The sequence below is a fragment of the Macrotis lagotis genome, chromosome 6 (assembly GCF_037893015.1).
Source record: "Macrotis lagotis isolate mMagLag1 chromosome 6, bilby.v1.9.chrom.fasta, whole genome shotgun sequence".
NCBI classification, from domain to species: Eukaryota; Metazoa; Chordata; class Mammalia; order Peramelemorphia; family Peramelidae; genus Macrotis; species Macrotis lagotis.
In genome coordinates, this window is record NC_133663.1 from 45,594,777 (window position 1) to 45,619,185 (window position 24,409).

Consider the following 24,409-nt stretch of genomic DNA (forward strand, 5'->3'; position numbering starts at 1 on the left):
TCCTTTCTTTATTGAGGAATTAGGGTTTCTCATTCCTTAGTCCTTAAAAGCGATAAGGTTATTATAGGGTTACAGTTAAATAGGTTTTCAAATCAAACTGACTTGTGGGAAGGGGCCAGTTGGTGGCAGCAATAAGGAAGCAGTATAGTATTAACAGGTCACAAGTCAGGAGACCTAGGATTGACTCCAGGCTCCAAACTTTCCCTCCTTGTTACTATGGCCAAGTGCCAAATATTCTAAGCCTCCCTTTCCTCACCTGTAAAATGAAGGTAATAATACTTTCACAACTTACTTCAAAATATACTTTTGAGGAATGCTTCATAAGACTTAAAGGATACTCAAAATGCCAACTGTTAAGTATATTTGAAACTAAACCAAAAATAATTCTTAGGGAAAGAATCCCACAGTCTTTCAGGAATCAACAGCAATGATCTTCAAGGTCCTTTTCGATCCCAACAATCTGCAACTTAATTGATAATAATGTTTGCCAAGGTTTCTCATTGGAAATAGTCAATTTAGAGAATATAGAAGGATTAAGGATTAAGGAGTGGAACTTGAAGTAGACTCAAGAAGCATAGGGAGAAGGTTGTTGGCAAGACAAGGCAAAACCAAATAAGAAAAAGTAAGTTGAACAATTAAAAGGTAAAGCAAATTGATGGAAAGGATTGATGGGTCAAATAATAAAACAGGAAGTTAAAGAGGATGTGGTGTTGACTGTGGAATTATTGAGTTTGATGAAAGGAAATTGTGTGGGAGTTTTAAGTTAAGAGGTAAAAACTGGCTGTAAAATTTTACCACTGGGCTTACAACTGAGTTGTAAACCCACAAGTAATTCAACAAAGCAGGGTTGAAAATCTTAATTTTTATAGCTGAGGAAACAGTACTGACTTGCATAAGTATGCTATGTTTATGCTTTCCCATTAAGCACCTGCTCTAATCTAGGTACTGTGCTAAGTACTGGGAACACAAGTACAAAAAGAATTTCTCCTCTCAAGGAGGTCACAGTCTAATAGGATGGACCATAGGCAAGCTACTATGTGTAAATGAGCTATATACAGGATAAATAGAAATTATTAAGAGAGCGAAAGAGCTAAAATTAAGAGGGGTTGGCAAAAGTTTCCTGTAGAAGTTTTTTTTTTAAATCAAATTTGTAGTTCAATTGGGGATGGCTTACACATTGACTGACAGAATTAGAATCCAAAAGGAAACGAATAAGTTTGAGCATTTGGGGAACCATAAATTAAAATTCAAAAAGAATAAATGTAAAAACCTGAACTTGAGTTGATCTTCATTATCTCAAATTTAAAAAAAATTACTTTTCAGGCATACAATAGGTGAGGTATGAATTGAATGAAATTAAAAAGATTTGGGAGTTTTAGTGGACTAAGCATCACCATGAGGCAGGATCCATAAATTACTGTGATCTTGGGCAGAGCTGCCAGGAATAATGAACAGAGAGTTCTGTTCTACTTAGTCTTTTCTCCAAATCTCAGTTCTGTAACCTCTCCCTTTCTTTAAGGACAATGACTATCTGGAGAGTACCCATAGGGCATAAGCTATCAACTATCCTTACATAGTCTATGGGGGGAAAGCCACAAATAACAGATAATTATAGTGTTGAAGTCCCTAAATGGTATGAATTGTCTCAGAATGCCAGAGTGAACTCACAAGAGCATCGAGGGATATTTGAAATTTTTGAGCAAAACACAGAGGATAATAAACGGGAGGGTGGATTAAGGGAGAACATGGTTAGACCCATAGCAGACTTTTGAGGAGGAACAGGATGAAAAGAGAAAAAGATAAAAAAGAAAATGGAATGAAGGGAAATAGTAATAATCAAAATCACAATAAACCTATAAAATGGAAACAACAAAATGGATTATAAACCAGAATTCAACAATATGTTATTTAAAAGAGACACATGAAATTGAAAGACACACACAGAATTAAAATAAGCTGGAGTAGAATCTGATATACTGCAGCTAAGGTTTTTTAAAAAAAGGCAGGCATTGCAATCACAATCTCAGACAAAGAAAAAAGAAAAAAATAGACCTTATCATAGCAACTACATTTTGCTAAAGATACCAAAGGAAGGTACCAAATGCAATAATATGAAAAAAGTTAACAGCAATTTTCTATGATAAAGGTCTCAAGTGTCTGGGGAACCGAGTCAAATTTATTAAAAAATGGGACATTTCCCAATTGATAAATGGTTAAAGGATATTGAACAAGCAGTTTCTTTTTTTTTTAAGGTTTGTTTTTTTTTTTTTGCAAGGCAAACAGGGTTAGGTTAAGTGGCTTGCCCAAGGCCACACAGCTAGGTAATTATTAAGTGTCTGAGACCGGATTTGAACCCAGGTACTCCTGACTCCAGGGGCTGGTGCTTTATCCACTACACCACCTAACCACCCCAAACAAGCAGTTTCTAAAAAATGCTCTATAGCACTATGGATTGTAGAAATGCAGATTAAAAGAATTCTCATACCTATCAAAAGTGACATATGTTAAAGGAGATGAAGAAAAACAAGTGTTTACGAAATAAGAATACATAATTAAGGTTAGTGGAATAATGAACTGGTCTAACATAATTTGGAATTATAAAATTCCGCATAACCTTTTTTTTGGGATTTATTTATTTATTTTTTTAAAAGAATATGTAGAAAGGTTTTATTTATTTTGAGTTTTACAATTTTCCCCCCAATCTTACTTCCTTCCCCCTCCCCCGCAGAAGGCAGTTTGCTAGTCTTTACATCATTCCCATAGTATGAATTGATCTAAGTGGAATGTGATGACAGAGGAAATCATATCCTTAGGGAAGAAACATATAGTATGAGATATAACAGAATTACCAGTAAGACATTTTTTTTTTAAAATTAAAGTTGGGAGCAGCCTGGAGTCAGGAGTACCTGATTTCAAATCTGGCCTCAGACACTTAATAATTATCTAGCTGTGTGGCTTTGGGCAAGCCCCTTAACCCCATTGCCTTGCAAAAACCTAAAAAAAAAATAAAGGTAATAGTCCTTGGTCTTTATTCAAACTCCACAATTCTTTCTCAGGATACAGATAGCATTCTCCATCACAGACACTCCAAAATTGTACCTGCTTGCTGCCCTGTTGATATGAGCAAGTCCATTAATGTTGATCATTACTACCATGTTGCTATTAGGGTATACAATATTTTTCTGGTTCTTCTCATCTCACTCAGCATCAGTTCATGCAAATCCCTCCAGGCTTCCCTGAATTCCCATCTCTCCTGGTTTCTAATAGAACAATAGTGTTCCATGACATACATATACGATAGTTTGTTAAGCCATACTCCAGTTGATGGACTTTCCCTCAGTTTCCATTTCTTTGCCACCACAAACAGAGCTGCTATGAACATTTTTGTACAGGTGATGTTTTTACCCTTTTTGATAATGTCTTCAAGGTATAGACCTTGTGGTATTGCTGGATCAAATGCACATTTTCATTGCCCTTTGGGCATAATTCCAAATTGCTTTCCAGAAAGGCTAGATGAGTTCACAGCTCCACCAACAATGTATTAGTGTCCCAGATTTCCCACTTCTTTTCCAACATTGATCTTTGTATCTAGTCATATTGACCAATCTGAGGTATGACGTGGTACCTAAGAGATGTTTTAATTTGTATGTCTCTAATAATTAGTGATCTAGGGCAATTTTTCATATGATTATGGATTGCTTTGATTTCCTCATCTGTAAATTTCCTTTGCATATCCTTTGACCATTTGTCTATTGGGGAATGTATTGTCTTTTTTTTTTTTTTAAATTTGACTTAGTTTTCTGTACATTTTAGAGATGAGTCCTTTGTCAGAAACACTAGGCATAAAAATTGTTTCCCAATTTACTACATTTCTTTTGATCTTGGTTACAGTGGTTTTGTCTGTGCAAAAGCTTTTTAATTTCATGTAATCAAAATTATCTAGTTTGTTTTTAATGATGTTCTCCATCACTTCCTTGGTCATAAATTGCTTTCCTTTCCATAGATCTTACAGGTAAACTAGTCCTTGATCTTCTAGTTTGCTTATAATATTGTTTTTTTATGTCTAGATCCTGTATCCATTTTGATCTTATTCTGCATAACCTTTCACATTACCAGAGATGAAAGAAATAGTGGCTCTTTTTGTGGTTGTAAAGAATAGAAATTGAGGGCATATTCATCAATTGGAGAATGACTGAACAAACTGAGGCACATGATTGTGATGGAATACTATTGTGCTATACGAAATGATGAAGGGTATGGTTTCAGGAAAACATAGCAAGACCTCTATGAACTGAGGCAAAACAAAATGAGAAGAATCAGAAGATCATTGTGCATAGAAACAGCAATGTTGTAACGATGATTACCTATGAAAGACTTAGCTATTCTGATCAATGCAATGATCAGAGACAATTCCAAAAGACTAATGATTAAAAAAATGCTATCCACCTGCAGAGAGAGAACTGATGAACTCTAAATGCAAATCAAAGTATAATTTTCTTTATTTCCTTTGTTTTATGAACTATCTATTGTAGAAATAGGTTTTGCAGGATTTCATATGAATAATTGGCATTTTTGCCTTTTCAGTGAGTGGAAGGAGGGATAGAATCAGGAACTCACAATTTTAAAATAAAAGCATGCTGAAAATAAAGAAATAATTTTTAAAAAGTGAAAACCCAACAAATTCATATTTTTGAAAACTTGGGTTTTGGAGGTAATGCTCTGATAAACAGCAAAGATTAGGTGAAAATCATCATGGAACCAAAAAATATGGGTGATAAGGTCTGATCTGATTTCAGTGTTTGAGGAATTATGCTGTTTACTTGGCACGTACATAACATTAATAAATAATTTGTGATTATTTAGGAATAAAATGAAAAAACCATTTTCTTTCAATTTATATACATTATTGTTTCACAAAATCATTGTTATTGGGACATAAGTTGTTCTGACTCAACTACTTAATAAACAGAACCACTAGATATTTCTGACCTAGGAGCACTGTGAAAAAATTACTGAGACATTAAGGGTATAGTGAACCCTATGACATTCATATATGTCATCTCATTTGGTCTTCACAAAAATCTTTTGGGATGAGTACCCAATTTTACAAATAAGGAAACTGAGATTGAGAAAGGTTAAGTAACATAACCAGAGTCCCACAGGGGATTTGAACTCAGGGTTAGTTTCCTTTGTTAAAAAAAAAAAAAGATCAATATATTCTCTTCTATGTAGCGCATAAAGAAAGGAAAGTAGCAAAACTTGCATTGATTTCTGGGAAGACTGTTTTTTGACTCAAAAAAAAGGGCAAGAATTTTCTAATAATTGTCTAAAAATGAGTTGAACTGTCTGTGGAAATCTTCAGTTCTCTGTCTATATTTTGTTAAAGATACCAAAGGAAGGTACCAAATAAAATAATATGAAAACATTTACCACAATTTTCTATGATAAAGATCTCAAGTGTCTGGGGAACTGAGTCAAATTTATAAAAAAATTGGGACATTTCCCAATTGATAAATAGTTAAAGGATATTGAATAAGCAGTTATTAAAAAATGCTCTAAACCACTATGGTGGTATTTGCTGAGAGCCTAGAGGACAACTTAGGGGAGCTAGATATCTCAGTGGGTAGAACACTGGACCTGAGGTTAGGAAGACTTTAGTTCAAATCTGGTCTCAGAGATGTATGAGCTGTGTGACCTTGGGCGAGTCACTTAACCCTTATTGTCTTCCATCCAGGCCATTTCCAGTTGACTGATTCACATCTGACTACTGGACCCAGATGACTCTGGAGGAGAAAGTGAGGCTGGTGACTTAGCACAACCACCCACCTCCCTGCCCCCCACTCAAATACCATTCATGTGCTTGTCATGATGGCATCACCTCCCTGATGTCATGGTCTTTTTTGAGAATGAAGTATAAACATCATCATTATAATCATCAGAGGGTCACTCAAGGATGTTATTGTAGGAAACAGGTGAGATTTGATCAAAGGCCTCTCTCAACCATAAAATTCTAAAATCCTAGATTAAGTAATATGTTGCTAGTCCAAAAGGGATCAAGATGGCGACCCAGATTTCTTGTTGATGTTCAGTTGTTTCAGTCATTGTCCAATTCTCATAATCCCATCTGGGATTTTCATTGTCAAAAAATAATGAGCAATTTGGGGTTTCCTTTTCCTGTTCATTTTTAGAGTTGAGGAAAGTGAGGCAAACAAGGATAAATGACTTGCCTAGAGTCACACAGCTAGTCAGTGTCTGAGGCCAGATTTGAACACATAAAGATTAATCTTTCTGACTCCAAGCCCCAGTGCCCTATCTACTTGATCACCTAGGCTGCCCACCCAGATTAAATTCATTTAAAAAAATGGCAGGTGACAGTAAAGCATTCTGGAATGGAATGATGTACAAACAAACAAACAAAACCCATACTTTAGTTTGATGTAGATTCTTGGGTCCAGGGCTAGAAAGAAGTCAGGGTATGAACATCATGGAGATTAGGTCTTAAAATTTCAAGTTGTTAAATATGGTTTCCGTTTAATTTTCTTCAGGATATTTTTTCAGGGATTTGATTCCAAGGTTCTTTGCAGATCTTTAGTGATACAAACAAGAGTCTGTGTGTAAAGTCTGGGTATGTGTGACTGGGGCCAAGGCAGAGTTTTTAGGTCAAATGTTTTTTTTGGAAATCATTTTCACAACTAGATGAGAACACACATTGCAAAATAGTCGTTCAAAATTTAAAATTATAAATTGTCTTTGGGGACAAACTGGATATAACTTCTGTCCAACTTGTTAAAAAAACAAACAAGCCTGCTTTGCAAGATTTTCTTGCTCAGAAACCAAATTCAAAGCTATCCACTTCTCCACTTGAAGATTTTGAATGTAAATTTGGGCAATAAACATGTGACCCATCATTTCTTACCAAGGAGCAGTGAAGTGCCTGCTTTAGGACCTCAGAGTTCTAAAATTAGAATTCTCCCTCTGCTACTTACTCCTTGCCCATAAGACCTTATGCAAATCATAAGGTAATACATAGATTTGGATTTGGTTGGAATCTTAAAAGTCCTAAGAGATCACTAGTCCATCCCCTTTCTTCTCCAAATGGAAAAACTGGGGCCCACAGAGATGAAGTGATTTGTTCAACCTTATTATGCATCATTCCCCTTCCCTTACTCCATTGTCTAGATGGACTTAGTATTCTTATTGTGCACCATGCAACCATACTCCATCTCTCCCATCTCTAGCCCTCTGCTCTGGATGTCCTCTGAATCCCAAATGCACTCTCACCCAAATTTTTGTCTCTCAGAAGCCCTTGATTCTTTCAAAACTTTGCTCAAATACTACTTTCTACATGAAGATTTTCCTCAGCTACTATTGACCTTCTCTCTTCCCTATGTATTTTGTATTAATTTTGTGTGTCTTAATCTATGTGCTTAATGTCTTCTACAATTCAAAGGAAACTCTGTGAAGCCTTCCTACCTATCTACCCTCCTTCCTCTTCTCTCTGTCTCTGTCTCTCTCTCTCTCTCTGTCTCTTCCTTCCCTCTTTCTCTCTTCTTTTCCTCTCTCTATACTCTTCCCTTCCTTCCTTCCTTCTTCCTTCCCTCCCTCCCTTCTTCCTTCCTTCCTTCCTTCCTTCCTTCCTTCCTTCCTTCCTTCCTTCCTTCCTTCCTTCTTCCCTCCCTCCCTCCCTCCCTCCCTTCCTTCCTCCCTCCCTCCCTCCCTCCCTCCCTTCCTTCCTTCCTTCCTTCCTTCCTTCCTTCCTTCCTTTCCTTTCTTTCTTTCTTTCTTTCTTTCTTTCTTTCTTTCTTTCTTTCTTTCTTTCTTTCTTTCTTTCTTTCTTTCTTGGTAGCCTTCTAGCCTAGAACCAAGACCAAGAACACAATTCTGTCAGCAGCACCACTGGACCTGGTGTCCCTTCTCAGCAGAGGTACCCTCTTTTCTGCTCTGAAACCCATTCCCTACACTATCCAAGAGGTGAGAATTTCTGTGACTAAGGAGGAGGATGCCTCCCCACCTGGCCACCCCTTAGATGAGCCTCTGGCTGTTTCAGGGAGCTAACCTCAAGGTGTTTACACTTCACTGAATCTCAGAGGACCACTGGTCTATCCCAACTCCTCTTTTTTTTGTGGTTCTACATTCACCCTGAGATACATTTTTGGTTTGGTTTTGGAGCAAAACTGGAGAGCTTGGAATTTTCTGATCTAGTCTACTAACTTCCCACAATCCTCCTCAGTTACTTATTAGGTAACACTAAGTTCAATATTGCCTAAGTTTGAGAGTTCAAGCCCTGGACCTATTAGAGTGGGGGATTCTCCTAAAGGAACTGTGGGAAATTTTCTAAGAACTATGAACCCAAATGGAGAAAAAAATTACATTTCTATTTTTACTAAGTTCTTATTGATTTTTTAAAAAACTAGCACTATTTTAAAAAGGAGTCCATCCCTAAGCTTTATCAGATTGCCCAAAGGATCCATGATCACAAAAAAATTAAGTAGAGAGAAGTTTTTCATGAAGTGACAAATTCTTGAGGAAAGAAGAAAATAATTCTTCCACAGTGTCCCATTGAGATAACCAAGCTACGGAATTAGTAGAAAATACAGGTTTGATGGGAAGGGGACTATTGATTCAGTAGTCCCCAAATTGTTTTTTATAGGGCTAGTATGAACCACAGGGGGGCGTCATGGGTCTGAAAGGGGAGTGCATGGCCCTTTGGGTGAAGGATAGACTGTTAACCTGATAGCAAGTCCTACTCCATTTTTCATCTTGGAGGAGAGGATATAAACTATTTGGATGCTATATATATAGCCATCTTCTTGAAAGTATTTTTATTTATTTCATTTTTAATTTATGGAATAAAACAAGTATTACCATAACATTAGTATAATAAAAAAGCTGTTTTCACATGAAACTGCAAATTTTTTATGTACAATTTGGCATTCTTTTAAAATATATAATAAAGTTTTATGTGAATTTCTTTTTGTCTTTTTTGCAGCTCTTGAATTTTTTTTGGTAAGATACACATTCATCTTGTGCCTGCAGACATTTCCACTGACTAACCCCAAGGCCTGGAATGTGAAATTTCCCTCCTCCACTTTGACTACTGACCTCCTAACTAAAATCTCACCTTCTACAGGCAGGGGCAGGGAACTTTTTTCCTGCCAAGGGCCATTTGAATATTTATAACATCATTTGCCTGCTATATTTGACCAAACATTTAATTAATTCATCCATTAAAAGCTCCTAGATTTATTGGTTACTTTGGCATTATCAGATCAATATGGCCCAAAGCCTTGATTCCCAATTCTGTGCTACAGGAAGCTTTCCCCAACCCCTCTCAATTCCAGTTTCTTCCCTCTGTTAATTATTTCCTATTTATCCGGTGTCTAGCTTGCTTTGTATGTAATTACTGGCATATTTTCTCCATTCATAAGATTGTAAGCTCCTTGAAGGCAGGCAGTTTTTTTTTGCCCTACCCTTTTATTTGTATCCCCCAGACACAGTGCAGTGTCTGGAATATAGTGCCTTGTACCTAATAAAATTATATTGATTACATATAATTACATTTATTAAGCATATATATGTGTATATATAATGGTGTTTGTCCTTCACTTTTTTTTTGTTTTTGCAAGGTGATGAGAATGAGTGACTTATCCAAGGCCACACAGCTAGGTAATTTATTAAATGTCTGAGGTCAGATTTGAACTCAGGTCCTCCTGACCCCAGGGCCACTGCTCTATTCACTATGTTACCTAGCTGCCCCTGTCCTTCACCTTTCAAAGAAGACCACCACATCAGGGAGGTGATACCATGACAAGCACAAGAATTGGATTTGAGTGAGGGGATGTTGCTAAGTCACCAGTCTCACTATCTCCTCCAGAGCCATCTGGGTCCAATGGGTAGATTTGAATCAAATTGACTGGAGATGGCCCGGGATGCAAGGCATTCAGAGGTTGAGTGACTTGCCCGAGGTCACACAGCTAGTAAGAATCTGAGGTTGGATTTGAACTCTGGGATTGCACCATTTAGCTGCCCATGTATACATATAATACACATAGATAGTGCTAGTAGATTTTCTTGAACCAATTCTAAGTAGAGACAACAAACCAAAAAGGATAAATGACCCAGCTGGAGACAGATACACCAGCCCAGATTAGGTGTGGTGATTCAAGAATGTTTGGAGTGGACTGGGTGGGTTGGAATGGGGGTGGAGTGGGGTGAGGTGGGGTAGGGTGGATATTACTAAGCCATAGATTTCCCTAATTCGCTCCTATCAATTTTTCCTTGGCAATATACAGTAGATAGAATACTAGTCCTGGAGTCAGGAGGACCTGAATTTAATCCAACCTCAGATACTAACTCTATGACCTTAGAGAGGCTTAGGCGAGCCACTTAATTACCTCCCATCCTGGGCCATCTCCAGTCATCCTGATCCATATCTGGCCACTGGTCCCAGATGACTCTGGAGAAGAGAGGGAGGCTGGTGACTTAACACAGACCCCCTCCCCCTCACTCAAATCCAATTCATGTGCTTGTCATGGTATCACCTCCCTGATGTCAGATTCTTCTTTGAGAATGAAGGACAAACCTCCTCCTCCTCATCCTTTGCATGTGATTTCTGCTCCTCTCATTAACTCTTCTTATTTTTTTCAAGATAAGCTTCCTTTCTCAAATGGAACCTTTTTTTTTTTTAATCCTAGAAGGGACCCAGAGATTTTCTTCTGCCTCCTAGTTCCAAGCAGGCTGATCTACATCACTGTCTCCTGAATGTGCTTTGCATATCTTCTTTTCCTTGCTTTTACTCATACTCTTTCTCCAGGCAGAAATGTTCTGTTTCCTGCTCTTCATCTTCTCCAAGCCCCACTCACACTTTCAAACTTTCCATGCCTGCCACTTCCCCCAGTTCAATCCATCATGATCTCCTTTCTCTGAAGTCATCTAGTTTTTACTGTTGAGATCACCCCTCTAGCACTTACAGACTTTGTTAGGAAAGCAGGTGAATATTTCAGTGACCATGATGAGGTGATTTTTGTTGTTTTTGTGTACCTTAAGAAAAATTAAATTCAGATTAAATCATAGGCTCAAAGAATCTAAGAACTGGAAAGTACCTCACAGACCATGTGCAGATTTCTTCTTGGAATAAGACTTTTAAAAATGCACAAAATAAAACCCACAGAATTAGAAAAGAAACCACTTCTACTAGAATATAACTATCAAATCTTTGCTCAAAGATTACCAATGAGGTATATAACTCATTGACTTGAGAGGCAATCCATCACACTTTTGGGCAATTCTCATTCATAGGAAGATTTTCTAGCCTGAAACATGCCTCTTGTAACTTCCAACCGTTACTTCATTTCTATCTTCTGGGACCAAATATTGCACATCTAATTCCTTTCCCATTGTGCCCTTCAAATACTTAAAAACAACTATGATGCCCTCTTCACCTTTCAAACAGTCTTTCCTTCTCTAGGTCAAATATTCTCTAATTTCATCAACTGATTTGCCTGTGTCACAATTTCTGGTTTTCTCTCCATTTCATTTTCCCTCTTATGGAAACACCATAAACTATGGAGGCCAGGACATGTAATTTCATTCATGGTTAGACCAGGCAGATTGTGACCTCTCCAGACCTTCGCATTATGCCTTCCTTAAAGCAGCCTAAGATAATTATAAGGTGCAGGTGGGGCAGTCGCCCCTCTCCCAGATCTAGCAAACTTTTCTCATTCTCCAAGAACTTTGAAAGATCACTAAACTAGAACCTGCTATTTTTTGCAACATACATGTCCCTTGCACAGAGAGAATGAGACAAGGAGGAATTCTGATGGAAATAATGTCTTGTTGGAACAGCTAGGTGGTGCAGTGGATAGAGCACCAGCCCTGGAGTCAGGAGCAGCTGAGTTCAAATGCTACCTCAGACACTTACTAATTACCTAGCCGTGTGACCTTGGGCAAGTCACTTAACCCCATTGTTTTGCAAAAAACTAAAAAAATTTCAAAAAAATAATAATGTCTTGTTTATAGTTGTTTCAGTCATGTCCAAATCTCTGTGATCCCTTTTGGGGTTTTCTTGGCACAGATACTGGAGGGCTTTGCCATTTCCTTCTTTGTTGAGTCCCTTTACCAGGCATCATATGTTGGGTCCCTTTCTGGACTCCCTCAATCTTTGCCCAGGAGAGTGTTGAAGGGGCTGGAGACAAGGAAGACAAGTTCTCCCTTTGTACACCAAGGTCTCCATTTATTCACCAAAACACAAGTGCTTAAATATCCCTCCCAGTCTCTAATCCACTCCCACTCCCATGGCACTTAGTAAAACAAGGCTCTGGTGCTCAAGGGCATCAGGTGATGAAGGTTCACAGCACTCCCACACAGTCTCTGACACTTCTCCAGTTCATTTTACAGTTGAGGAAACTGAGGCAAAAAGAGCTAAGGGATTTACCCAGGATCATACAGTTAGTAAATGTCTGAGGCCAGATTTGATTTCAGAAGAAGAGTCTTCCTGACTCCAAGCTCAGCAATCAATCCACTGTGCCACCTGTCTTGTTCTTTCTCAGTAATTGGAGGATGATAAAATAGTGGCATTTCAGGCAAAGAAAATTGCCAAGATATATACTATAAGAAAGCAGTAGTTGTATTTTTTAAGTTGAGTTTAATGGAAACATTTGTTCTAGTCTCCATACTAACTTCTTGTTTAAAATCTTGTTTTGACTCCTTTGTTCCCACTTCCGTTTCAGTCCATTGAATTATATACTTTTGAAAAACTCTGGATTCTGACCAAGCTTGATCTTTAGTTTACAATTTGATTAAATTCAATTTAACAAACTTTTATTAAGTTTTTACTGTATACAAAATTTTTTCCAATTCTTAGATTCTGTGAATCTATGATTTATTCTGAATTTAGTTTTTGTTAAGTTAATCAATACAAACAAAAATTACCCTATAAAGATCAGTGAAATATACATCTTTTTTTAAAAAATTTTTCAAGGCAATGGGGTTAAGTGGCTTGCCCAAGGCCACATGGCTAAGTAATTATTAAGTGTCTGAGGTCAGATTTGAACCCAGGTACTCCTGACTCCAAGGCCGGTGCTCTATCCACTGCGCCACCTAGCCACCCTATACATCTGTTTCTTAACAAAGTCTATAAAATTCTCTCTCCTTCCCTTCCTTTCCTTATCTATTAAAAAAGCAAGGAAGTTGAATATAATATATATAAATGAATTTGTATATGTATATATATGAAGTCACATATATGTGTATATACATTTTTATATGAAGTCATGCAAAACATATTTCCACACTAACCATGTTGTACAAAAAAAAAGCAAGAAAATAAGAAAGTGAAAAATGCTTCAACCTTACATTAAAGTTTATCAGTTCTGTTTCTAGAGATGGAAAGTATTTCTTATCATGAGTCCTTTGGAAATATTGTGTATCATGGCATTGATCTAAGTAGATTAGTCTTTCTCAGTTGATTACTGTTACAATATTTCTGTTACTGTGTACAACATTCTTCTGATTTTTGCTCATTTTTGCAATGCTCATAAGGCTTCCCAATAGTATTCCATCAAAATCATATAACAAGGTGGTGTTTTATGAGTTAGGCATACAAAAAAGAAAACAAAACAATTCTTGCCTTCAAGGAGCTTATATTCTACTGGATATATCTCTAGCATGTATAAGAGAAATATGAGAGAAAGGGAAGAGAAAGGGAAGAAAAGAACAATCAAAGTGCTCCAAGAATATTTGAAGAGAGAACCACTGACAAGTGGGAAAGATTAGAAAAGCTTTCACAAATCATGAGTTGAACTTTGAAAGAATATAAGGGATCCAAAAGGAGATGATAAGGAAGGAGCTCACTATGGCCATGGACAACAACTTTGCAAATGTTGAAATAAAGGAGATAAGAGATAAATTTCATATTTAGGAAACAATTACATACAATACCACCTGATTGGAATGAATTATATTTAAAGGGAAGTAATGTGGAAATAAGACAGAAAAAGTAGGGTCAATTTGGATTGTGGAGGGTCATAAATGTCAGACTTTTAAGAGTTTACAATTTATATTAGAGGCAAAAGGAAAGGCAGAAGGTTTCTGAGCATCACAATGAATTGATCAGTCTTGGGCATTAATATTAATTTGGCTGCTGTGTAAAGGAGACCCAGTAGAAGACCCATCAATAGTCTAGATGAAAGGTTATAAGGGTCTTCCTTGAATTGGAGAAGAGGTCAAGCAAATCAAGAGAAGAGGAAATGTGGTAGAATGTGTTAGAGGTAGAATCAACAGGGCCTTGGCAATTGATTGGATATGAAGGAAGAGGGAAGATCAAAGATGACCCCAAGGGTATAAACATCGATGACTACACAGATTGCTGATAACTTCAGGAGAGGGGAACTCAGACTAAAACAAAGTATAGGGAGAAAGAGGATAAGTTCTCTGTTGAATATATTAGTTTTGAGATGGTAATGAAACATTTAACTGGAAATGCCTAGCAGGCAGTTGGAGTTCAGGGGAAAAAAAAAGGACTTGGTATGAATTTCTGAATCATTAGAAGAGTAATGATAGTTGAATGGTCAGCAGTGAGATCATTCAGGAAAGAGTGACTGGAATAATACTTGTGCTTAGTGGGTGAGATAGTATAGCATATATTCCCTTCTCAAGGGGCTTACAATCTAATAGGGAGAACAACATATTAAAAAAAAACTAAAGAATAATTGAAAGTAATAAATACAAAGAAGTTTAGGCGAAATTTGAACTTAAGAAAAAAGATTAAGAAAGGAAATAAAGACAACATTAAAACATTCAAAATTTAAAATACATAGAATAAAAACTTTCAGAAGATGATACAAAAATGACAATTTTCTTATCACTGTAAAATTTAATATATATATATATATATATACTTAACCCCCTACTTTATATAATAGATGTTCCAAATTTCACATGAAATCCTATAATTCTTGTTGTTGCTTTTGAGTTTATTGATGACTATAAACAAAGTTCGTAATTTTAAAATATGAAAGAGAAAAAAAGTGACCCCCTCTTCTTGAGATGACTTCACAGGAGAGCTGTTTTCTGAACTGTATCTGGGAGAAACCCTACCAGACAGGAGTAGAGTACATTCAAGGCATGGAAAATGGTTTGGATTCCAGAGGGGACAGCATGAGCTTGGGGCTAGGGTGGATGCAGATGATGATCCAGTTGGACTAAAGCACAGAGCATCTATATATAAATGTGTGTGTGTAAATATGTGTGTGCTTGTGTGTAAAAAGAAATTGAATGTTATTGTTATTTTATTCAATATTTTTATATTGATATTCATTAGGGATACTAAGTTACAGGTTTCTCTTATGTGTTCTCTTCTTGGCTTAGGTATTGGCCATAATTATCTCAAAGAAAGATTTTGGTATGAAATAATTTTTTAATTGTTCTTTCAATTTTTTTCTCATATCCCTTTATAGTTCGCTCAATTTCTATTTCTGGGATTAATTTTCTATTTCCTATTCTACTATTTTTAAAAATTATTCATACATTTCATTCAAATTAAAAGTTTTATTGATAAATATATTTGAACAAATTGGTTTCTGATCATTTCTTTCATTTTCCCTTTATTTGTTATTAATTTAAGAAAAAATATATTGCTAATTTCATTTTCCTGTCATATTAGCTAATAGTTTATCTATTTAATTTATTTTTAAAAAATTTCTAATTTTATTTATCAATTCAATTTAAAAAAAGAATTCATTTTCAAATGATCTATCAAGTTTTTGGAAAGGGGGGTTTTCTTTCTTAACTTTTTTTTTACTTGAATGACCAATTCATTTATTTGTTCTTTCTTTTTGTTGAAGAAAATGTTTAGAGATGGAAATTTTCTTCCAGGTGTATCCCAAATTTTCAGCATGCTTCCTCTTTGTTTTAATTGTTTTCAATAAAATGATCAGTTATTTTGATGATTTCTTCTTTGGCCTACCAAATTTTTAAGGATTCAATTGTTTAGTCTTCATTTAAGTTTGAACCTTTTCTTTAAAGGTCCTTTATTGATTATAATTTTTATAATTTTTTTTGCAAAAGATATTTTTTTCTGCAATTTATAAAGTCTTGGTGTCCTTAGGGATGGTCAGTTTTTGCAGAGATGCCATTGGAAACATATATATATATATATATATATATATTCCTATCCATTCCTGTTCAGTAGTCACCAGAGATTTATCATATTTAACTTTTCTAAAATTCTAATCAAGTCTTTAATCACTTCTTTATTTGACATTTTGTTAATTTTGTCCAGATCCAAAAGAGTCACATTAAGATCCCAATTATAGTATCTATGGTATCTATTTGTCCCTGGAATTTAATTAATTTTTTCTTCATTAATTTAGATGCTAATACACTTGGTATATAGATACATACACACATGTGTACATATATTGTATATGAATCTAATGAACATGCATATTTTTGTTTTGTTACACACATATTTTTTTTAGGTTTTTTTTTTGCAAGGCAGTAGGGTTAAATGACTTGCCCAAGGCCACACAGCTAGGTAATTATTAAATGTCTGAGGTCGGATTTGAACTCAGGTACTCCTGACTCCAGGGCCAGTGCTCAATACACTGTGTCACCTGGCCACCCCGACACATATTTTTGTATGTATATGTATAAATATGCTACATTATACATAAAATACAATTTCATTATCTGTGGTACCTTTAAGCATAATATATTTTCCCACTTATCTTTCTTAACCATGTTTTTTCATGATTTCATTCTCTGATCTCAGGATTGCTAACTTTGTTTTTTTAAAAATTTGCCTGGGGGCAGCCAGGTGGCACAGTGGATAGAGCACCGGCCCTGGAGTCAGGAGTACCTGAGTTCAAATCCAGCCTCAGACACTTAATAATTGCCTAGCTGTGTGGTCTTGAGCAAGTCACTTAACTCCAATGCCTTAAATAAATAAAAGATTTAAAAAAAATTTGCCTGAAGCATATAAATTCGGCTCAGGCCTCTCATTTTTACTGTGAATATCATGAAGAACTTATTATTGGATTCTGCTTTCCAATCCACTTTTGCTCCTTCTCTTCCTCCTCCCCTAAAGAGTTTAGTGTATCTCCCCATGTATAAAATGCTCCCATATATAAGATGCATCTTAATTTGGAGGCCCAAAATTTGAAAAAAAATGTATTACAAAAAGTTATTGAACTCAAATTTTAATCCATTGAAATTCAAGGCCCTTCTGCTCCTAGCTTTTAGGCATCTTTTGGGCAAGTCTAGTGTGTGGACACACACTTAGTCCATTCCATTTCATGAACCTGAAGCACTCATTTTGTCCTCCTTGGAAACCAGTCACTTCTTTTTCATCAGCAATTCTTCTGGCCTTCTGCTGAACCATCTTGGTGGACACAGGAATTCCACTTGCCCTTTGTTCTTCCATCCATCTCTTCCATTCCCTCTCTGATTCAGGCCATTTGGCTGACTTGCCTCTCTTGGTCTTCTTCCGTGGCATTTTAAGTAGGGTTTCTTCTTCCCATAGCAAGCCTTGAGTTGTTTTCTCAGTTGGAGGAGGACCAAACCAATGTTCAGCAGAACGATTTTCATTCATTTTGGCAAACCAGATAACTTTGAACTTGAATTCAGCACTGGACAAAAATCTTTTCTGGACCATTTCTGGGTAGAACATGGCAAAGTGTCACCTAATATACCAGTAACAAATGTGAAACAATGAGTGAAAAGACAATTGTGAAAAAAATGGAAAATGCAAGTAAAAATAAAAATCTACAACCACTGCAGAAGAAGCTCCCAGTTTTTAGACCCCAAATTTTTCAAAAAAAGTGTGTGTCATATATGGGGAAATATGGTATGTTTGAGTTCATTCCACTCATGTTCACTGGTAGAATTGTTAATTATGTATTTTCTTTTATCACAGTCTGATACATTTCCCTTCTTTTTTTATCTTCTTCTTTACAAGGAATGGGATGAAAAAATGATGATGATGATGATGATGATGTTTATCCTTCTTTCTCAAAGAAGACCATGATGGCGGTGATGCCATGAGAAGCAAGTGAAATTTGAATGAGGGGGTGCTGTGCTAAGTCACCAGCCTCACTTTCTCCTCCAGTCATCTGGGTCCATGTGGTTGGATATGAATCAAGACAACTGAAGATGACCCTGGATGTGAGGCAGTCAGGATTAAATGACTTGCCCAAGGTCATATGGCTAGTAAGTATTTATTGTTGGAACTTGGATTTGAACTCAAGTCCTCCAGACTTCAGGGCTTGGTGCTCTACTCACTGTGAAGAAGAAATCAGATGAATGCATGCCATATCAAATTGGTTTGCTGTTCTCCTTTACCCTCCTCTCTTCAACAAGTCCTAACTCCATCCTCTAGTTCTTATACTTTATCTTATCAGTCAACATAGTGAGGCACCTTGAGAGAAGGGCAAAATCCTTATATTAGATTACAATGGAGACACTCCAGAATTCTGAACCTAAGACCTGAAAATATAAGTATCCATTAAATCAATGCTTCCCAAGTTTTTCAGAACCTTTTAACACTCTTGAAAATTAATGAAGATTGCCCTGCTCTTTTGCTGTCAAATTTTGTGTGATCCTGACTGTAGTTCCTTGGTACTTGATGATTTTATTTTGGCTACTTGAGGTATTTTTTTCATTGACCTGGCCTTTTATCATGACGTTTCTATGTGTTTTCAGTTTGGGGTCTCTTTCAGGAGATTAGTGGTGAATTTTTCTGAGGCTATTTGGTCCTCTAATTCTAATAGATTGAACTAGTTTGTTGTTTTTGCTTAATGATTTCTCAAAATTTGTTTGCTCATTGTTTTCATAAAGTTCAATGATTCTTTTTTTTAACCTATTTTTGAGACATCTTCAGGGTGGGGTACACCAATAGAGGATGTTTTACATTTTGATTTCACTCTAATACCCCTATTTTCCAGAATTATTGAGTTTTCTTTGTCATTCTAATTTTAATAGCATTTACTTTTTGGATAATATTTTCTATTTTTTGTCCTAAGTTATTTATTATCCCACCAGTTCTTTCTTTTTCACGTGAAATTTTATTTTAAAAAAATCTCTTGCTTCAATTATTCCAGCTATTTTTATTTTTTATTTATTTACATTTTTTTAGGTTTTTGCAAGGCAAATGGGGTTAAGTGGCTTGCCCAAGGCCACACAGCTAGGTAATTATTAAGTGTCCGAGACAGGATTTGAACCCAGGTACTCCTGACTCCAGAGCTGGTGCTTTATCCACTGTGCCACCCAGCCACCCCTATTCCAGCTATTTTTAGAGTCTGTGTGAAAATGACATCTTCCCAAACTATGCCCCAACCCAGCCCAAGACTGATTGACTTGTGGAATTACTATTTTTATGTTAGTTTGTTGGGTGTCTTTTGGTTTCCGTTTTGAAATGTATCTTCAGTATTTCCTTCAGTTTACTCAGATTTCTAGCTTCAGTTTCTTATTTGGGGTGTGGTCCTGGGTTTCTGCTGCTGGTTTCTATGTCCCCTAAAGAAGCTACATGGTTTCCCAGTCTTTCTATGGCCTTCCCAATCAGAGTACTACTACTATTACTACTACTAATGTCTTCAAGCCCAAAGAACTGATTTTCCTGGAAGTCCTCTTCTTAGACCTCACAGATACTGACCATCCTAGGTTGCAGAGTCCTTTTGTAGCAACTGAGCTACAAAAGGTTCTATTACCTTATTTTTAAAAAAATTATATATTTTGTTTGTTTTTTTAATTACATATAATAGTAGTTTCTACCAAAAATCATTTTTACATTTTTATTAATTTATACATTACTAAAATAGTCTTGTTTTAAAGTAAACATAATTCTCTTCCCCCAACAAATAAAAAACCTCAAAAGAATAAAGTGGGGGGGATTCTTTTAGAGACTGACTAGGATTCTTTTAAGAAATAAAGTGGGGGTGGCTAGGTGGTGCAATGGATAAAGCACCAGTCCTGGAGTCAGGAGTACCTGAGTTCAAATCCGGTCTCAGACACTTAATATTTACCTAGCTGTGTGGCCTTGGGCAAGCCACTTAACCCCATTTGCCTTGCAAAAACTTAAAAAAAAAAATAAAGTGAAAGAGAAAAAAATATGCTTCAGTCTTGGTTCAAATGCCATCAGTTCTGTTTCTGGGGTGGATCACATTTTTTTTTTTATCCTAAGTCCATCAGAGAAGTTACTTCCATATTTTTCCATAGTTAGTACTGTTGATTGTTAATTCCTCCCATCCATTCCTCCCCACTCTCATTTATTATATTTTCTCTCTCCTTTCACTCTGTCCCTATTCAAAAGTGTGCTTTGGGGCAGCAGAGCAGCACAGTGGACAGAGCACTGACCCTGGAGCCAGGAGACCCTGAACACACCTCCCACCACAGACACCCAGCAACCACCCAGTGTTGTATCTGACTGTCATCTCCCATGATCTACCCTCTCCTCTATCACCTACACTTCCCTCCCCTCCCCTTCCCCTGTTTCTTTTCTCCCATCTCCTTCCTCTCCTTTTTTCTCTAAGGGAAAAGATTTCTATACCCTATTAAGTGTGTATATTATTTCCTTCATGAGCCATTTCCAATAAGAATGAAGGCTCACTCACTCCCCCTCACTTTCCACCTTCCACTTTATTGCAAAAGTTTTTTTTTGACTCTTTTATATAAAATAACTTACCCCATTCTACCTCTCTTTTCCCTTTCTCCCAGTACATTTCCTTTTCACCCATTGACTCCATTTTTATAATATATTATACCTCCATATTCACTCCCTCCTGTGCCTTGTCTACATATGTTCCTTCTAACTACTCTAATAAATGAGAATGAATGAATAGAGTATTATCAGCACCTTCTTCCCTTAAAGGAATACATGCAGTTCAGCATCATGAAATCCCTCATAATTTACCCTTTTGTCCACCTTTTCTATGCTTCACCTGAGTCCTGTACTTGGAGTCCTGAACTTTCTGTTCAGCTCTGGTTGTTTCAACAGGAACATGTGAAATTCCCGTTTCATTGAAAGTTCATCTTTTCCCCTGGACGAGGACATTCGGTTTTGCTGGGGTAGTTGATTCTTGGTTGCATTCCAAACTTTTTTGCCTTCCAGAATATTATATTCCAAGTCCTATAAGCCCCTAATGTGGACGCTGCTAAGTCCTGTATGATCCTGACTGTGGGTCCATGATATTTGAATTGTTTCCTTCTGGCTATTTGTAATATTTTATCTTTGACTTGGGAGTTCTGGAACTTGACTATAATATTCCTGGGGATTGTCTTTTTTTTGGGGGGGGAGGAATCTCTTTCAGGAGGAGATTGGTGAATTCCCTCAATTTCTATTTTGGCCTTTGCTTCTAGTATGTCAGGGCAATTTTCCTGTAGAAATTCTTTAAAAATTAAGTCAAGGATCTTTTACTGACCATGACTTTCAGGTGGCCCAATAATTTTTAAATTGTCTCTTCTGGATCTGTCTTCCAGATCAGTTGTTTTTCCAATGAGATGTTTCATGTTTCCTTCTAGTTTTTCATTCTTTTGTTATTGTTTTATTGTTTCTTGATTCCTCACAAAGTCATCAGCTTCCTTTAGCTCCATTCTACATTTGGTAGAGTTGTTTTCTTCCGAGAGCTTTCTTATCTCCTTTTCCATCTGGCCAATTCTGCTTTTTTAGGGTATTCTTCTCCTCATTGGTTTTTTGGATTATTTTATCATTTGACCCAAACTGTTTTTAACACGTTGTTTCCTTTGGCATTTTTTGCATCTCCTTAATTAAGTTGCTAACTTGGTTTTCATTTTTTTTCCTGCATCTCTCTCATTTCTCTTCCCAATTTTTCCTCTACCTTCCTTACTTGATTTTCAAAATCTTTTTTGAGCTCTGCCATAGCTTGAGACCTCTATTTCTAATTTTCTTGGAGGCTTTAGATACAGAAGCTTGGACTTTGTCATCTTCTGAATGTGCATTTTGATCCTCCATGGGACCAAAATAATTACCTATAGTCCTTTTTTCTGTTTACTCATTTCCCCAGCCTGTGCCCTGGTTTTGAGGTACTTCCTAAGCTTTTCTATGTTATTGGGACACCCCACCTGCTACAACTGCATGGAACAGAACCTTCCCACAATCTTCCAGGTTACCTAGGGCTGGAGAATTGCCTAACTGGATCATTCTGTAGGTTCTGTCTCTTAAATTTTAGTTAGAGTCATAATTTTAAGGTTTTTGGAGTATTTTCGAAGAAAGCTTCTGGGAAATCCAGCCCTCACACCACCATCTTAGTTCCACCCCTTCTATTAACTTCTTAGCCAGAATTTGCAATTGCTCCCCACCCCCTTGTTTCATCCCCCATTTGTAAAGTTGGTAACTTTTAACATAAGAGTAGAAATCTAGACTTAGCTCCATCAAATTTCATGGCATTATTTTAGCTTGTTAAGATCTTGGATTCTGGTATTCAGTATGTTAGCTATCCCATAACTTTGTGTTAACTGCAAATTAGAGAAGCATACCTTCTGAGGTTTCCTCTGTCATTGATAAAAGTTCTGAACAGCTCATGACCATAGAAAGATCTAGACTTTTCCACCATAGAATTCTTCCAAGTGTTCATTGATTCATTTATGGCTCCTTTTCAGATTTTCCCCATTTTTTTTTAGGTTTCTGCAAGGCAAATGGGGTTAAGTGGCTTGCCCAAGGCCACACAGCTAGATAATTATTAAGTGTCTGAGGTTGGATTTGAACCCAGGTACTCCTGACTCCAGGGCTGGTGCTTTATCCACTGCGCCACCTAGCTGCTCCCCCCATCTTTTTTTTTTCATGGGTGGATCTCATTCTTTATGATAAGTCCATCACAAAAGTTACTTCCATATTTTTCCACTGTTGCCATTGCTGATCGCAACTCCCTCCTTTCTTATTTCTCCACTACCATGTACTCTATTTTCTCTCTCCTTTCACTCTGACTCTGCTGTAGGGTCATTGACTGGCTCAGCAGACAGATACCTGGTCCTGGGGCCAAGAAGCCCTGAGCCCCCATACCACCCCTTAGGCCCAGAATCCACCTGGCCCCATGGTCCTGGGCAGGCCTTCCAATACCAGCCCCTTGCAAGAAGAAAGAAAATGTGTTACATCTGACCACTCTCCCCCCATTGGTCCATCCTCTCCTCCTTTATTCACATCCCCACCCCTTCCCCCTGCTCCTCCCTCCTTCTTACTCCAGATGTCTATACCCCATTGAGTATATTTGCTGTTTCCTCTCCTAGCCACCTCTGATGAGAGCAAAAGTTCCCTCATTCCCCCTTGCCTTCCCCCTTCCATATCATTGCAATAGCTCATTGTAATAAAAAAAAAATCTTATGTGAAATATCTTGGACTATTCCCCCTCTCCTTTTTCTTTCTCCCATTCCATTTCCCTTTTCTTCTATTGACTCCATTTTTACACCATATTTTATCTTCGAATTCAGCTTTCTCCTGTGCTTCAACTGTAAAAGCTCTCTCTACCTGCTCTATTAACTGCGAAGGTTCATATGAATATTATCAGTGTCATTTTTCTATGCAGGAATACATGCAGTTCATCCTCATTAAGCCCCTCATATTTCCCCCCTCTCCTCCAATCTCCATGCTTCACCTGAGTCCTGTATCTGAAGATCAAACCTTCTGTTCAGCTCTGGTCATTCCAAAAGGAACATTTGAAATTCCCCTGGTTCATTGAAAGTCCATCTTTCTCCCTGGAAGAGGACATTCAGCCTTGCTGGGTAGTTCATTCTTGGCTGCATTCTAAGCTCTTTTGCCTTCCGGTATATTGTATTCCAAGCCCTACGAGCTTCCAATGTAGTTGCTGCTAAGTCCTGTGTGATCCTGACTGCAGCTCCACGATATTTGAACTGTGTCCTTCTGGCTGCTTGTAATATTTTCTCTTTGACTTGGGAGTTCTGGAACTTGGCTATAATATTCCTAGGGGTTGGTTTTTTGGGATCTCTTTCTTGGGGGGATCGGTGGATTCTCTCCATTTCTATTTTGCCCTCTGCTTCTAGAATATCAGGGCAATTTTCCTGTAGTAATTCTTTGAAAATGATGTCAAGGCTCTTTTCCTGATCATGATTTTCAGGTATTCCAATAATTTTTAAATTATCTTTCCTAAGTCTGTTTTCCATATCAGTTGTTTTTTCAATGAGATATTTCACATTTTCTTCTAATTTTTCATTTTTTTGTTTCGAAGTATTGATTCCTGATTTCTGGTAAATTCATCAATCTCCTTGAATTCTATTCTTTGAAGGATTTGTTCTCCTCAGAGAGTTTTCTTATCTCTTTTTCCATCTGGCCAATTTTGCTTTTTAAAGCATTCTTCTCAACTTTTTGAACTGTTTTATCCATTTGACCTAAGCTAGTTTTTAGCATGCTATTTTCTTCAGCATTTTTTTGGATTTCCTTGACTAA

The 24,409-nt window shown here is 36.9% G+C and overlaps 1 long non-coding RNA gene across 3 annotated transcripts in view; it reads left to right on the forward strand.

Moving 5' to 3' along the window:
• LOC141490798 (uncharacterized) overlaps positions 1-24,409 on the forward strand; it is a 48,893-nt gene that overhangs the window by 13,147 nt on the left and 11,337 nt on the right. For all 3 annotated transcript variants that reach the window (XR_012469347.1, XR_012469349.1, XR_012469348.1), the window contains exon 2: positions 17,957-18,207. This is a non-coding gene — a long non-coding RNA (uncharacterized LOC141490798). The remainder of the gene's footprint in view (positions 1-17,956; positions 18,208-24,409) is intronic.